Raw genomic sequence first — 16,158 nt, 5'->3', positions numbered from 1 at the left:
AAATTATACCCTATCAATTAAAGTTCACTTAAACAGCACACATTAAATATGAACTTTATCACAAATCAAAAAAACACAGCCAAAGCCAGAAAGACTTTATCAACTATTAGTAATTTATTTCAGTAATGATGAGCACAGCGTTTTTCAGAAGAAGATATTTCCCAAAGGCTCCAATAGTCTTAGAGTACCCCAGATCACTATTCATTCTCAATGACTAATTCTGGTTTAGATAAAACCTTAGGTTATTCTATATCCAGGTGCATCCATCTTTCCACAAAAGATGTTCTAAAAGTAGCATTTAAGCCAAATTTTAAAAATCAACTCACTTATAGAGATGATTAATATATGTATTGATCTCTCATTGCTCCTAAACCATGACATTTCTTTAATAGATACATCCCTTTTAGCCACTTTTTACCTTAACTTTTAGCCCTAACCTCCTCTATCCCCTTCCACATACATATCACTATTTATAAACAGACACTTAAATACACTTAGAAGTTTTTAAAAACTGTTGAATTCTGTTTTGACATGAATAAACATGTCACAAAAGAACATGAGATAAACATGTAATATAAATTTTTAAATGACACAAAATAAACATTCAATAATATAAAATTGTAAACAATTAATTTATTCCTTTTATAAACTAAGATGTTAAGTTACGGATTTGTCCTCAACTAAGAGTGTCCCTATTTTGCTTATTATTTATTATTTTAGATTTTTATAGGTGCACACTAATCTATTTATGAAGCATATATATATAATAATCATAAAGTATTTTTTGGTTTATAAAGTACTTCTAAATTTGTTTTTTCAATATCCACAAATTGTGAGTAGACGGTATGTAGCTATTGCTTTATAGATGAAAAGAAATTGAGGCTTTAATAGTTTCAAGACCAAATAGCCTGTAAAAGATGACAGAGTATTTGAATGAAGGTCTTTGCTTTGGACTCCATTTCACATGCTCCTTCCCTATCATTCTATCATCTGTATATGTGCACATAGGAGCACACACACATACACAAATATGCACATCTATTTGTGAATAGATCAGTCTCTATAGATGAACAGGAGCAAACATCTCAAATTTTTTAACTCACAAGTAACTTTACATGGGTTTCTTCCATTTAACTGAAACACAAGCAACCTGATGTGTTTCAAATTTCTCCGATCATAAGTTGACTTTTTATATCTATGAAAGGTCTTTTGATATAAGTGGAAGCATATACATTTTTAAAATTCTTACTTTCAAAGCTCATACTATCTGTGATGAAATATATATATATATTTCCCCTAGTGAGCAGGTTCAATTTTTGTGAATAATCACAGTCCTTTTGAGGCAAGTCTATTAAATAAAGTGATTACACTGCAAAACACGCTCAGTTGTTAAAAAAAAAAAGTTTCTTAATTGGATCTGAAGGCAAGGCCATAGGAAGAGTTTCAAAAATGGTCTAAGCAATGGAAACCTCACTGGAATGAGCCTTACAATGACTTCTTTGAAAGAGTACACAATATGGCAACTGCCTTCTTCAGAGCCCTATTTTCCAGCTCTCACTACACAACACATGATACTGGTCAGTTTTTTTTTTGTTCCTTCAATATCCCAGAAGTGATTTCTTCCACTTTCCCACCCCATTACCACCTTTCACCTGCTCCTACTCATCCTTTAAGGGCTCAAATGTTACTTTGTCAAGAAGACTTTCTTTGACCTATATTAGGTCCCCCATTATGCACTTTCATTGTACCCTCTACTTGTTTTTCATAGCACTTGATAAAAGTATAACTATATATTTACTTGAAAAAAATGTTTACTGACTTTGACCCCCAGTTCCATGAGGTGAAGGCTCACATTTGTTTTATTCACCTAGCACATTACCTAGTACAGAGTAGCTGCTCAATAAATATTTGTTGACTGAATGGATGTCTAAATTTTATTGAAAAGTTAATTATTTTCTATTCACATCCCATAAGTAGGATAGGAAACCACTCAGGGCTTAATTTGGTTCTTAGTTTCTGTGTTTGTTCTAGCATACCACATCATGTTATAAGGTCCATAAATACAAGAGCAACCAATATTGGTAATCAAAAACATTGTGCTTTGGATGGACTTTGTAATTTGTTATGAATTTCCAGAATATTATAGAGAAAGCTTATAGCTAATATTTGTTTTAAATTTTCTATGCACTGAAGGATCACGAGTAACATAAATATTAGAGACTTTTATGAAGAGAGATAAAAATGGCATTTGGAGTCAAATGGCCTGGATTTAAGTACTGACTCCAATCCTAACTAGCCATAATACCTCAGGATTTTCACTTTATATATCTGAGCTATGGTTTCTTCAAATGCAAAATAAGCTACATCACTTATGTCATAGGGTTATTATTGTATTAAAGTCTATTATATATATAAATGCATTATATAAACTCTAAAGTGCATAGTACTTGGAAGTAACCTCACTATGAACTGTCTAAGGAATCAAATCATTGGGACCAGGATTCTAACAATTATGTTCAGGTATCTTTTATTTAGCATATTTATTCATGTAACAAATATTTATAGAATTTTGTTGTGCAAAGTTCCAACCCTCTGTCTGTTAGATACCAACTGTATGCAATGCTTATATTTACTCCTTTCCGGAAATATTAGATAAACTCAGAATCTCCTCCAAGTAAGGTCAGATCCATATTTACACTGAGTCCAGCAGAGAGGCATGGACTCTCACAAATGGTGTAGATGGTGGCAATTGATTTCTCCATGGCCATTCTATTAGAATTATTAGCACCTCACAGAAAATGACAATGCTAACTAGAGTTCTTACAGAAGAAGAAGTGTTAAGAAACTTTTAACGGCAAAGGCAATTTAATTAAAGAAGATACCTAAAAAGCCAATCAACACTTGAAAATGTTCAATCTAAAAGTTATTGAGAACTCAAATAAAAATAATAATAACATAATGAATTTTTGCCTATTAAATTGGCAAAGTATTGGCCAAAGAGTCAGAGAATGAGCACTTTCATGTTTATTGGTAGGACTATACACTGGTAGAAACTTTTTGAGAAATATTTAGCAACATGCAGCAAAAACTTTAAAAATGTTCAAAATCTGAGAGAACATTAGAAGAATAAACACCAAATGTTAATACTGATTATCTCTGGGTGAGAACACCACAGATTTTTTTTTCCATTGTACTTTTTGATACACTGGCCATAAGAAAAGCCCAAAGTTTAACCTACCTACAATGGAAAACTCTAAAATTACAATGAAATCAATAACCATAATATATTAAGTATGATCTTGGCCCATGAACTTTTGCTTAGCAATGCTCAAGTAAATGAAATACTAGATTATTAGTTTTTACATGATTAGCTATATCCATTAGCAATGGTATCCTCTTCTTTATCAATAAGTTCATAAAATTCTCTAATGACTCAAACTATTTAATTAGTACTTTGAAACATCCAAATGAGATGAGAAAACAAAGCTTAGCACTGACTTCTTTATATCATCCTCAAAAATATTTGAAGTATTAGCTCTTAAACTAAATTATTTAAGAGCCTCGTTTACAAATCCCTAGTGGCTATAAGCTAAATGTCTTAAGAAATTTAACACAAACTCAAAAATTAACTGAAAGAATAAAAATTGTGAAATTATGCGCTTCTAAATTGAAAACAACACAGGACTCTTACTTGATAAGACATAATCCCTCATGGCTTATTTAAATTTTATAGTTTAAGAGTACCAAAGTATTTCTATTAAAATGCTCCATACATGCCAATATCTAAACACAGCTAATCATTACTGAACCCATATGATATATAATATATATAATCCATAACAAAAATCTTTAAATGCTAAAGAAATTTTCCATTTTCTTAAAATAGACATCTGTAGTTCTATCTATTAACTGAAACAACTACACTATCTCTTCTGTCGCTTTATTATTGTTCCATTGACTATCTGAAGGATCTAACTGATAAAAATCTAAGGGTTATGAGAAAGATGGTCCAGAGAACAAGGTGTCTTCATACGTTTTCCAAATTAAAGTCTTGCAACGTAAATATTTCCCTGAGGTAAGAGCATAGAACTATTCACTTCAGGGATAAGAAATAAAAGGCAGATGACGAAATTTGTAACAAAAGGAGAAAAGAATACTTTTCATTCAGTAAAGGCAAACTAGCCTGTGCTTCAACTCAGAGTGGATCATTACAGTATATCCATGGATGGAAGAGAGGAAGAATAGCCCAGATCTAAATAAACACACTACAAATCTAAAGATTTCAGATAAAAATCAAAAAAGTTTAGTTCAAAATACCTACAGCATTTTTCATAATAAGTTTTTAAAAATGTATTAGTGCTCAGTTGTTTTCTGATGTACAAAAAATTCTGTAGTATTTCCTAGGGCTTGAACTCTGTATCTGTCTGACTATTGACCAATGCTGCAGAACAGACTCCTAATAGTTTCTACCATCTAATTCAGAAAGGAAAGGGGTAGCACAGTGAAAACCTCCACAGATGTATGAAGCCCTACGAACATTATGGTCTCTCTGACTCCTCTTTCTAGGCCAGAAATCTTACTGGGCTAATTTTACTGTGCTTTGATTCAAGCAGCATTATTATGGGAGGTATTACAGGATTGCTTCAACAATCCAGTGCCAGAACAGCTCTGACCAGAGCAGTTCCCACACCTACAAGCTGGCAACAGCAGGAATATCTTCCCCATTGGATGCAAGAATCAGGCTGTAGAGTACCAGTCCTAGATTTAAGCTCCAGAATGAAAATATCCAGAGTGATTACCTGCTTTGACACCTAGAGATTCTACCTGTTAGAGGAAAGAGAAGCAAGATCTCTGAAAACACAATTTGGTAAGTCTCTCCAATGTTAAGACTGCTAGTTCCAAGTAAATATTCCCTTGATAACTATCAGGAGAACCATAGAAAGCAATACTACAATTTCAGGGAGCTACATCAGTATGAATAAGATCCAATTCCATCTCTAATAGCTGCATTCACCAGGAACCACAGTATAAGGAATGTTTATAGCTTCGGGACTCCAAGCATTCACACGTAAGCTTGCAAAGTGCCTCCATAAGACACCTCTGCTACCTAGTAACTTCCAAGTGTCCCTCAATTCTTCAGGAAAGAATACTGACTGAACATTGTTATCACATGAATATTAGAATAACAATCATTGGCACAACTATAAACATGTTTTAGCAAAATATGGGAACAAATGAAATACTATGCAATAATACTGGCCTCCAACAGTTCCCATCCACACAATTCCTTTCTTTCATGCAGTTTCTCTCTACTGATTACACTGTGAAAAAAGGAGGAAGTGGAGACGTCATAAGTACACCAAAATATTATCTCACTTTGTGTGGATGCAAGGAGATCAATTAGAAAGCTAATGCCGTAGTCAGATATTAGCTGGCTTTGATTAAAGTGATCACAGTAAAATGGAGACAAAGGAAGACTAAAAAGATAGATGCTGAATCAACAAGCCATAATGATTGATTTGTCACAGGGGTGGGAGGTGGTGTATGAAGGTCAAGAGAGGAGTCAAAAATGACTCTTAGATTTCTCTCTTAAGTAACCAAGCAGATAGTCTTAAAATTTGCTGAGACAGAGAATGATAAAGGAGGAGCAGACTGAGGGAGAAGGAAGGGGAAGATGATGAGTTATCGAATTTAAGAAGCATGTAAGATACCTAAAAAGACAGATAAGTAAGCAATTGGATATGCCACTCTGGAGTTTAGAAGAGAGTTCTCAGCTTAAGATACAAATTCAGGAAGCAATTGCATGTTAGCAATGATTTCAACCAAGCGAGTAGCTGAGATCACTCAGAGAGAAAGTTTAAAACGAAGAAAAAATCAAAACAAAAAAGGTCTACGGGAACTAAGCTCCGCATTAAGTCATCAGGTAAAGACTGAGCAAAGGAGAAGGAAGAGGAGTAGCCACAGGGGGAGGAGGGAAATCAGGAGACTGCGGTGGCCTAGAAGCCAACGAAAGACAACATGTTAAAAATGGTATGATGAACTCTGTGTTACATATTCTGTCAGCTGGAATTTGAAGGATTGCCACTGTGACCCTGTGCTTCAGAACAATTCTCCTGAAAATAGCTCTTTTAGTCTAAAATCACTCACTCCATAGGACCCAGATCTAGCCTATGAATATGGACTGGGAGCAGACATCTAAGCTTCCTTCATCAACTCCCTTTCCTCCCCTGGTGAAAGTAAACAGACAAAATTTTCAGTCTTAGGTTCAACCAAAGCAGGTTTATTTATTATGCAAATAAACTCATGCAAATCTACGTGTATTTTGATACAAACCTAGAAACTTAGAAAATACAATTAGACATGCCTGGCCTTTAGAAATGGACAGAGATCAAGATTAATCAGAAAACCCAGCTACTTATGAGTGAAGCTGATTAAGCACCAAATTTGAAAGTAGAAAAGAAAGTATAATGTAAATAAGACCTATTCTAATTTTCCATCCAGCTCACACTTTTTCTTACATACTCCTTGCTAAAATACCTAGTTTATTTATTATTAAATCTATTTTAGAAGCCTCTTGATTCTAAGGAAAATTGTAATAATAAATGAATAACATTTATTTTATGCGTGAGTCAAGTCACCAGTGATTTTATTACTATATTATTTCCTATCTTAAACGAATCTCCCTTGATCCTACATTCCCTTCTAGGTACTGCCCCATTTTTATGCTTTTTTTCACAGCAAAATTTCTTGAAGAAGTTGTCTATGGTTGTTATATCTACTTCCTCATTTCACATTCTCTTCTCAATCTATACCAATCAAGATTCCATCTCTAATACTCTCTAGAGCTTGCTCTCACCAATGACCAGTTGCCAAATTCAAAGATAATTCTCTGCTCTTCTCTTAACGTGACTTCTTTCCAGCATTTGACACTGATGCTTTGCTGTTCCTGGCTCTTAAACCATTTTTGCCTTTTGCTCCTGAGACATTCTCCTGACTTTCCTCTTGCTCAGGGGCAATTTTGTCTGTCTTTTGCTGGCTCTTACTCTTCTCTTAGACCTCTAAACATTGGAAACGTCCAAGGCTCTATTGTGGCTATGTTGTAGACCTCTTCTGTTCTTTCATCTAGATGCTCTCCTTAGGTGACTTAGACTCCATGGCTTTAAATATCTTCTACATGTTATATGTTTGCCCTCGTCCTCCCCTAGAACTCCAAACTCATATAACTGTCAGTCAACTTGACATCTCTAAATGGAAGTCAAAAAGTCATCTCAAACATAAAATGGCCAGATAGAATTCCTGATTTCTTCACCCAAACCTGTTCCTAATCAGTTTTCCTATCTTGGCACAACACCATGATTTATCTAGCAGTTATCTTTAATATCTCTCTTCTTTCACACTCTGCCACACATATCCAATCTCGCAGTGGTTGGTTCTGTCAACTCCACATTCAAAATGGAACACAAATCCAGCAACATTTCCATCTTGCTACCAAAATTCTAGTTCAAGCTACCAACATCCCTCTCCTGGACTACTTCAACAGCTTCCTAACTTCTCTCTGCATCAATTCTTGTTCCCTACAAACCATTCTCCACACAACAGAATGACCATACAAACACAAATAATACCATGTTCCTTCCATGTTTAAATCTTACAATGGTATCCTATTACATTTAAAATAGTATCTAAACTCCCTCATTTACAGAAAAGAAGTGAGATGCGTTTTTTGTCAAAGTGGTTGGTGACAAAGTCAGAAAGAGCATCCACATCTCCTTACTTACAGTTCAGCGCTCCTTACATAGTACTACAACGTCTTTGTCATTCAGCAACTCCTTATGAAGGCTCTCATTTAAAATGTAAGCTAATTTTACAGTTATGTGTCCCCAGAATGTAGAAAAGAAAAAATGATATGAAAATACAAATAAAAAGACAAATTTAGGCTTTAGACATAAACATAACTCCTAAATCTCATAGTTTTTTGAGAGAATAAAACCCAAAGATGCCCTAAAGCGCTGGATCAAAATATATTCAGGTAGAAGGGGGAAATGTTGCAATGAAAAAAATAAAATTTTCACCATCTTTCCCACTCACATAACTCTAATTCTTATTAAGCTAAGTCAACCAGAAGAAACAGGTTTCTTACCGCTTTCCAGACAGATTTTAAAACATACCTCAAAATTTTCAACCACGCCAAGTAATTTATACTAGTGAATTTCATAAAATGAAATTGGAAAACAAAAGTGAAAAACAGTTATTTTACATCACAACAACTTTGAATCCATATATTCTATAGTCTTGCAGTCTTGGTTGTATGAAAAATATAAAGTTTTTCTGAGAGATGTAACTAAAATTTGTCAATCCTGCTCTGTCAACAAATTGATCCTCAGGCAGAGAAAAGAAAGACTAAAATAGTTAAAGCGATTGGATAAATAGAAGACTCAATAAGAATTTGAAAATATTACTCAGGAAAAATAAGTTGAAAACTAACGTCTAAGAAATAGGCAAAAAAAATGCTCTGGTGAAAATACAGTAAAATAAAGAACTGAAAAGGAAAAAACAGAAAGGGGTTGCATCAGTAGAGAAGGGGAGGTCACCCTTAAGTTTAATTTTCCAGTTCAAGCACTGTGTAATTAGGTAAGCACGGTGAGAATTGTTCCACCAACAACCTTCAAACCAACCTTGAAAGACCTTCTTTCCTGACAAAGAGCTCCAAATCATACCTCAAAACTTCCAACTGTGCCAAATAATAAATACAAGTATCTCTCAGGTACATATCACAGAAATAAAAACAGTTGATTACAGGTAATAACAATTTTGATTCTCAAGACTATTTATTTCTGCTGCATTATTTGTTTGAAAAAACTACAGTAGCCATAGATTGCTAAAGAGGAAATCCACATGATTCTATATTAACGTTCCTAACAACAAACTGTATCCCAAATCTTAGGACAACAGCAATTTATCATGTATTGAGCTATCTTGAGATGCGTGAGACTAATTCATTCTTCAGGACTCCTAGGGATAGAAGAGATCAGACAAAATTAAAACAAAAAGACTTAAGAGAAATATGTGCTAATACCATTATTAACTGACGGACACACATAAAAATGGACATACATAATTAAAACTAAAATGAGATAACTTCCATTATTTCTTACAAATGAAAAAAACATTTTAAAATCTCCTCCTGAGTTTTAAACCAAATCGCTCAATGGCTACAGCACCTTTGCAGGTAAAGCTTATAGTCAAAAGACGACAGAATTGTTTCAAGAAAAACTCTGTCCTAATCCACTAGATATTAGTCATATTCTTATCTATTCTCCTAGAAACTAAAATCAGCAAAGATCTTTTGCATTTGCTTACCATGAGAAGCAGAGGAAATAAACCACATAGACAAACTCAAGAACAAAGCCAGAAATAAAGTGAAAAATAGGCAAGGAAGCTGAGAGTTCTGTACAGTTTAGGTTATCTTATATAATCCTGTCCATATACAATTAAATACTCTATTGGTGATGGAGCAGGCTACTACTAAAAATTTACTCTCTGATATAGCAATTCTCAAAAGTATAGTCTAGTGACCTAAGAGAGGTCTCCAAAACACTTTCAAAGGATCTGCAGGGTCAAACTTATATTCAGGACAATAACTAAAATGTTATTTGCCTTTTGGACTCTCATTCTCTCATGGATGCACAGTGGAGATTTCCAGAGGCTACATTAGGTATGATATCTCACCATACTGAATAAAGAAGGATATAAAAAAAATCCAGCAGTCTTCCACTAAATCAGATATGGGATTCGCAAAAATGTAAAGTAATGCCAATTTTCTCACTAAAGTTTTCTTTGTTTTTGAAACATGCTATATTAGTTTTCCATTGCTACAAAACAAATCACCACAATCTTGGTGGCTTAAAAAACATACATTTATTACCTTACAGTTTCTATAGGTCAGGAGTCCAAGCATGGTTTAAAGGGTATAATCAAGGTGTTGGCTGGGCCACGTTTCTTTCTGGAACTCAGGGTCCTTTTCCAATCACATGTGATTGTTGGCAGAACTCAGATCCTTGTGGCCCTAAGAGTGAGGTCCTCTTTTCTTGCTGGCTGTCAGCCAGGGGATGCTCTCAGCCCCTAGTGACTCCCCCACAGATCCCACCCACATGGTCCTCTGACAGCCCTTTCACAACATGGCAGCATACTTCTTCAAAGCCAGCAGAAAAATCTCTTGCTTTCGACCAAATCATAGTCTCACATAATGTAATGTAATCACAGAAGTGACCATCCTCTAATCTCTGCCATACTCTATTAGCTAGAATCAAGTCACAGCTTCCGTACTTACTCGAGAGAAGGGTAAAACTCACTGCAGGTCAACTTAGAATTCCGTCTACTCCATATGGTTAATTAACATGCAGTAGGTTTATTGTTATTTTTAAATTAATTCATAAAGATATATTTTAATTTTTCTCAGTTTTTGTTTCTAATATGGTAAATATTAATAAATATAATCCATGCAAACAAAAGTTCTTTGAGGTCTTCAATCATGTTTAAGTTTGTAAAGTGGTCGCTAGACCAAAATGTTTGAGAACCACTGCTCTAATCTAAGCTGCCTCTTCTATTTGACACATGATGAAAGATAAGAAAGTTTATGTTCTGTAAGTAGTGTTCCTATTTTAAAACAAATAAGCAGTAGTCATGTTCTCAATAGAAAATGAAATCTAAAATTGACAAAATTATTAGTTATTCAACTTTCATATCATTTAGCTTGAAAATTTTAACTATAATCATTTATTTTTGTAAATGTTTAAATATTCCCCACCCAATCCCATACTTTCACAATTTCAGGGAATTGCAGGAGCTATGTTCTTGAGTAGATAAAAATAAGCAGGTTCTGTGCATAACTAGAACAGGGATTGTTTATCTATAGTAACAAGCAGGAAGGCAGAGAATGGGAGCGCAGATGCTTCAGTGTAAATGAGTATAAAAGAATTCAAAGGCTCCTCCATGATGCTGATACTATTATTCATGTTATTATGGATTGATAAATTTAGATGCCTGAATCCTTGAACAATTAAAGACAGCAAATAGCTAAAGATAGATATTTACCTTTATTTAAATTTTTGACTCTAACTCCCTATTTTTTAACTCTAGTGAGGTACACTAGACCTTGTATGAGCCTTAACAAGCTTATTCTTGCGCCTTAAGCTTCAGTCTTAATGAGACAAATCTAATGGTTGGCTCCTCGGTCTCACCCTTCTTCCCCTTTGATCATCCAAAGGATACTTCCCAACTGTTTCATCCCAATCCTGCCTTATCAATTCAGCTATAAGAGATGAAAATATACAGCAAAAAAAGTAGAAGTAGGCATTTACCTCAAACCAGTTTCATTTATTGCCGTTTTATTCACTTTACTAAAAGATCTAAAAAATACTTCTACATTCACTAACCCTCACCTTTGGCCACCTCAGTATGGCAGTCCAATTTTACAGCCCTTATCCATTATCTCCTTGGCCAATATCAGGACTGCTTTATTTGGTGTATATTGAGAAAGCCAAAGGGTAAGGGGAGAGGTGAGCAAGATCCCCAGAAGTCAGTATATAACATTAATATTGCCAAAAAAGCCAAACTAGAAGTAACGTACCCCCTTAGTTCACTGTGCAGACTCACACATATACTTCTACTGTCAAAAATATCTGTAAAAAAAAAAACTGTGGAAAGGATTATATGAGCATATATGCTAATATTAGTTAAGAACTTGTTACAATTTATTAAACTTAATGCATGTGTCATTTGAGTAATCCAAGATATACACTAGTGTTGAAAAGAATTAAAAGTCTCAAAAATGGTCATTTTGGTATAAATCAATAATTTTCTCAGGATCAGCTTAAAAAAAAGTGCTGCTAGCTAACAAAACCACCACTATTGGCTAACCAGGTTACTTCCATCTTAACATCTTTCTAGCTTCCTTTCCTTCTACTTTTATACTAAAGCATTTCCCTTGATATAATTATCAAGACCAAAACAAAGCTATATTTTACAAGCGAACATATGGTTCTCAAAAGAAGGTTGTTAAAAATGAATTTATAGATACTTTCAAGAAATAAGTGGAGTCTCAGTCACTTAAATGTCACTGGTTAGGAGAATGGATATTAGCATATAATATTTGAAGTATGACTGAAAAGCCACTACTTCACAAGTGACAAATATAGTCAAGTCGTACACTAAAGGAAGTGGGTAACAACTTCCCTAGACTCTGAATGAGAAAGACAAAACAAATGGACAGTAGGCTAAAAGGCAAAACTATAAAGCAGAGAAAAATAACCATGATTGAATGTCTCTGCATGAAAAGTACAAAGTCACCAAATCCAGCCAGAGACATAAAGAAATGGTAACTGAAATTATTCCAAAGATACTGGCAGATATAAAAGTGAGTTGAAATCAGAATAAAATATAGTTCTAAGATATACATCAGTATGGAACATGGAAAAGGGTAAGTTGGAAAGAAGTATTCTATCAAAATGTCTTATTCTGTCTCCAGCATTTTAAAAGGAAGAAGATAGAACAATTTTCAAATGATTAGTGAGACATCCCCAGAATGAATACAGCTGCCATGGCTTATAAAACTAGACTCTAAAAATATCCATATGCTCAAGAATAAATAAGTAACCTGAACAGTTCGATATCTATTGAAGAAATGGAATTTATAGTTTTAAAAAACCTAGCCACATGAAAAGTCCAGGCACATGACATCAGAGGCAAATTCTACCAAACATTGAGAGAAGAAATAATAACAGTTCTACACAAACTCTTGCAGAGAATTCAAGATAGAAGATCACTTCCTAACTCATCTTATGTGGCCAGCACTCCCCGATACCAAAACCAAGATGTTACAAAGAAAGGAAACTACACATCAGTGTCCTTCAGGAAAATAAATAAAAATTCTCTAGCAAAAATATTAGGAAATCAGGGGCCAGCCTGGTGGCGAAGAGGTTAAGTTCATATGTTCCACTTCAGTGGCCCAGGGTTCACCAGTTCAGATCCCAAGAGTGGACTTACGCACCGCTTATAAAGCCATGCTGTGGCAGGCGTCCCACATATAAAGTAGAGGAAGATGGGCACAGACGTTAGCTCAGGTCCAATCTTCCTCAGCAAAAGGAAGATTGGCGGCGGATGTTAGCTTAGGGCTAATCTTCCTAAAAAAAAAATAATATTGGGGCTGGCCCCGTGGCCAAGTGGTTAAGTTCGCTTGCTCCGCTGCAGGTGGCCCAGTGTTTTGTTGGTTCAAATCCTGGGCGCGGACATGGCACTGCTCATCAAACCACACTGAGGCAGAATCCCACATACCACAACTAGAAGGACCCAAAATGAAGAATATACAACTATGTACCGGTGGGCTTTGGGGAGAAAAAGGAAAAAAAATAAAATCTTAAAAAAAATAATAATAATAATATCAGCAAATCAAATCCAGCAATATATAAATAGAATAACACCATCATGACCAAAAAGGGTATCCCAGGAATACAAGGTTGGTACGAGATTTGAAAACAATCCCTGTAATGAATTATATAAACAGACTAAAGAAGAAAATCTTATTATCAACTCAATAGAGGCAGAAAAGGCAACTGACAAAATTCCACAGCCACTCATGATAAAAAAAAATTCTCAGCAAACTAGTAATAGAAAAGAATTTCCTCAACTTCATAAAGGATATCTATGAAAAACCTACAATGAACATGACATTTGACTGCGAAAGACTCAAAGCATTCACCAGAAGACTCTCACCACTTCTATTTAACATTGTAATGTAGGCACTAGTAAGTAAAATAGTACAAGAAATGGAAATAAGCAATTTACATATTGAAAAGTAAGAAATAAATCTGTCTTTTTTAACAACAAATGTTGGAAAGGATGTAGAGAAAAGGGAACCCTCACACACTGCTGGTGGGAATGCAAACTGGTGCAGCCTCTATGGAAAATAGTATGGAAATTTCTCAAAAAATTAAAAGTAGAAATACCATACAATCCCACTACTGGGTATTTATCCAAAGAATTTGAAATCAATGATCCAAAGAGATTTATGCACCCCCATGTTCACTGCAGCATTATTCACAATAGCCAAGATGTGGAAGCAACCCAAGTGCCCATGTCTAGATGAATGGATAAAGAAGATGTGGTACATATATATATATATATATATATATATATATATATATATACACACACAATGGAATACTACTCAGCCATAAAAAAAGACAAAATTGTCCCATTTGCAACAACATGGATGGACCTTGAGCGTATGATGTTCAGCAAAATAAGCCACACAAGAAAGGCAAATACTGCATGATTTCACTCATATGTGGAAGATAACAAATACGTGGATAAAGAGAACAGATTAGTGGTTATCAGAGGGAAACGAGGATCGGTGGGGTGGGTGAAAGGGATAAAGCGGCACATATGTATGGTGATGGATAAAAATTGGACTACCGGGGGTGAGCACAATGAAGTGTATTCAAGAACCAATAAACAATAATGGACAATAATGGACACTCGATAAACACAACGTTATAAACCATTATAATCCCAATAAAATTACTTGGAAAAATAAAAAAATAATAATTCACTCCAAAAAGAAAAAAAGAAAGAAAGCTGTCTTTTTTACAGGTGACATAATCATCTATGTAAAAAATCTCAAAGAATGTAAAAAAAAAATAGTGTGGTACTGTCACAGGATAGATAAATAAATAGGACAGAGTAGAGAACTTGAAAATACATATATAGGAACATGTTATAAACAGAGGTGACACCAAAACCCAGTGGTGTGCAAATGGATTGCTTAATAGCTGCTTCTAGGAACACTGGCTCACTATATGGAAAAATGAGAGGAATAAGCCAGGACTGGCCCTGACAAACTGGGACATAGGTCACCCTATCCCCAAATAGATTCAAGAACATGGAAAACAGCAAGATATTAAATCAAATTCTTTAAAGTGAAGCTAAAATGTGCCAGGTCAAAGCAAACAGGCACAAGAGATGCTTTCAAAATATGTTAAAGCACTTAAAATATTCCCATCATCGCAGGTATCTAAGAAACAACAGAATTCTAGAGATCAAGCTTATATGCTGCAACCTGTAGTTTAGTTCTTTTATGCAAGTTAACATGTTTTTACAAAGACATTACCAAAAAGATGAGTCTAAGAGGCAGAGAAAAATATAGTACTGGATTCCATTAAAAATTCTACTTTTGCAAACACAGCATAACTATAACAGGTAAAAGGTATGGAAAAGATAACAGGTTATCTCTTTTCAGTGGTTCAATTTATTTCAATTCATTCAATTCAATTAATATTCAATGAGTGCCTACTATTTCTAGAACCTAAATTAGGCATGTATGGGCACAAAGACGTAAAAGACAGTATGCTCTCAACTTGCTCAAAATTTAGTAAGAGGGAAAGAAACTGCTAACAAGTGTACTGAAGGTCAGATAGTGGTCAGTGCTATAATAAAGGTATCCTTTATAAAGAAAAATATAGTTCTTGCTGGAAAAATATAAGGGTAGTCTTCATGTAAGTAGGGACACTTGAGCTGGGCTTTGAAGAAAAAGTAAGACTTAGGCAGAAATACCAAGGTACCCCCTCACTTAAGGCCCTTGGCACTTACTCTTTCTCTGCCTGAAATGTTCTTCCCCTAGATATCCACATGACTGACTTCTTCACCTCCTTCAAGTTTTAACTCAATGCTAAGGCCTTCCCTAACCCCTAATTTAAAATTGTTAATCATTCCCCCCAAGACAGACACATACACAAAATCCCTTTCTCTCTTCCTCTGTATTATTTTCCTCCATAGCACTCGTTGCCAGGGCCTGGGAGATGCCAATACCAGGTGGTGCCACTCACTTCTAAGTGAATGGTGCCCCCTGGAATTCTGCTCTGCACAGCCTGTACAGTCAAATGCACCGGTCTCAAGTTACATTGCTACCCAGTGTACTAGTTATTTCTTATTTTTTTGTCTTCCCCAACTAAAAAGCAACCTCCGTGAAGGATTTTGTTGATTTTGTTCACTGCTATACCCTCAGCACCTAGAAAATCTGTCTGGCACACAATCAACACTCAACAAATATGTGTTGAATTAGTATATGCATAGCTAGAACAGAATGCTAGATAAGAGGAACAG

The 16,158-nt window shown here is 34.9% G+C and overlaps 1 protein-coding gene across 33 annotated transcripts in view; it reads right to left on the bottom strand.

Moving 5' to 3' along the window:
- RIMS2 (regulating synaptic membrane exocytosis 2) overlaps nt 1-16,158 on the bottom strand; it is a 572,519-nt gene that overhangs the window by 347,233 nt on the left and 209,128 nt on the right. The gene's annotated exons all lie outside the window — the stretch shown is intronic.

The sequence above is a fragment of the Equus caballus genome, chromosome 9 (assembly GCF_041296265.1).
Source record: "Equus caballus isolate H_3958 breed thoroughbred chromosome 9, TB-T2T, whole genome shotgun sequence".
In the NCBI taxonomy this organism is placed as follows: Eukaryota; Metazoa; Chordata; class Mammalia; order Perissodactyla; family Equidae; genus Equus; species Equus caballus.
Note: the sequence above shows the minus strand (reverse complement) of the source record. Positions and strands in the feature narration are given on the sequence as shown.